This window comes from Stegastes partitus, unplaced genomic scaffold (assembly GCF_000690725.1).
Source record: "Stegastes partitus isolate 25-593 unplaced genomic scaffold, Stegastes_partitus-1.0.2 Scaffold302, whole genome shotgun sequence".
Lineage (NCBI taxonomy): Eukaryota > Metazoa > Chordata > Actinopteri > Pomacentridae > Stegastes > Stegastes partitus.
In genome coordinates this window covers 473617-475718 of record NW_007578033.1, presented here as the reverse complement: position 1 = coordinate 475718, position 2102 = coordinate 473617, and positions in this window count along the sequence as shown.

Genomic DNA, 2102 nt, shown 5'->3' with positions numbered 1-2102 from the left:
CGCCTGTACAACAGAGGAACTAGATTGAGACAATTTACACCGGGAGAAAAAGTGCTTGTATTGCTCCCTTCTTCTAGCTCCAAATTACTCGCCAAGTGGCAAGGACCCTTTGTGGTCACACGGCGAGTGGGTGATGTCGACTATGAGGTTGTGCGTTCTGACAGGGGAGGGGCAACACAGGTTTACCACCTCAATCTCCTCAAAGCCTGGAGAGAGGCCGAGCCTGTTGCTCTGGTGTCGACGGTGCAGGAAAAAGATGAGTTGGGGCCAGAGGTTCCTATGTCCAACAATCCCGCCTCGCTCCTTTGTGACGACCATCTCACACCGGCCCAGAGAGCAGATGTTGCCAGGCTGCAACAGCGTTATGCTGATCTGTTCTCCCCCCTACCAGGACGCACAAACCTCATACAGCACCATATTGAGTGCTGTATGAGGTTCCCGGGCGCGACGGTGCGTTCACGGCCCTATCGGTTACCAGAACACAAAAGAAAAGTGGTTTTGGAGGAATTGACGCCAATGCTGAAGCTGGGGGTAATAGAAGAGTCCAACAGTGCCTGGTGTAGTCCCATTGTTCTGGTGGTCAAGAAGGAATGGTACTATTCGGTTCTGTGTGGACTATCGTAAGGTGAATGAGGTTTCACAGTTTGATGCCTACCCAATGCCCCGGGTTGACGAACTCCTGGATCGGCTGGGCACGGCTTGCTTTTTTACGATGCTGGATTTGACCAAGGGCTACTGGCAGATTCCCTTGTCGCCAGAGTCTAAGGACAAAACGGCCTTCTCCACTCCGTACGGTTTGTACCAATTCGCAACACTACCTTTTGGGCTGTTTGGCGCAGCGGCCACTTTCCAACGCCTCATGGACCGCGTGCTGCGTCCGCATGCTGCATATGCTGCCGCCTACTTGGATGATGTTATCATCCACAGTGACAGCTGGGCGGAGCATCTGCAGCGGGTGGCTGCGGTGCTCGAGTCACTGAGGCAGGCGGGGCTCACCGCCAACCCAAAGAAGTGTGCGGCTGGACAGAGGGAGGTACGGTGTCTGGGTTACCACTTGGGCTGTGGGCAGGTGCGTCCTCAGGTAGATAAGACTGCAGCAATTGCGGCCTGCCTAGAGCCCAAGACTAAAAAAGAGGTGAGGCAGTTCTTGGGGCTGGCGGGCTACTACCGGCGGTTCATTCCGGACTTTGCAGACCTGACTAGTCCCCTGACTGACCTCACCCGAAAGGGTGCCTCAGATCCGGTCCAGTGGACGGAGCAGTGTCGGCTGGCGCTTGAGGGTGTGAAACGGGCCCTCTGTGGGGAGCCTCTGCTCCACACGCCTAACTTCTCTCTCCCTTTTATTCTGCAGACGGATGCGTCGAACAGAGGGCTAGGAGCGGTTTTGTCTCAGCAGGTGCAGGGTGTCGACCGCCCAGTCCTTTATATCAGCCGGAAGCTGTCTGAGAGAGAATCGAGGTACAGCACAGTTGAAAAGGAGTGCTTGGCTATCCGGTGGGCGGTCGGTGCTCTGCGGTATTACCTGCTGGGGCGCCCGTTCACCCTCTGTTCAGACCATGCACCTCTCCAATGGCTTCACCGCATGAAAGATACCAATGCCCGCATCACTCGGTGGTATCTGGCTTTGCAGCCCTTCCAATTCAAAGTAGTCCATAGACCGGGGGCGCAGATGGCTGTGGCCGACTTTCTCTCCCGCTCCCATGGGGGGCAGGGGGGGGAGTAGGTTAGGCCGGACGGCTCCCCTGCCTAAGTCGGGCGGTGGAGGTATGTGGAGATGGGTGTAATTGGTGGCAGAGGACAGGGGAGAGAGGTGCGGGGCAGAGCTCAGGAGATTAGCGTCAGGTGAGTTGATGGGTCCAGGTGCTGCTGCTTTATGCTAATTGTGGATATGCTTGTGCACATAGTAGGGTGCTGGCGGCAGAGGAGGAGAAGGAGGCCAAGGAGGAGGATCTCTGGCTGCGTTGGTGAGACAGAAGACGCCGACGGGAGAGCGCGTGCTGCAGGAGCCGGGCCGCTGCAGACACGCAGCCGCTTTGTGTTGTTTCTATTGTTTCTATTGTTTTGTGCCGGGTTTGCGCCGTACGGCCAATAAAGACTGTGGA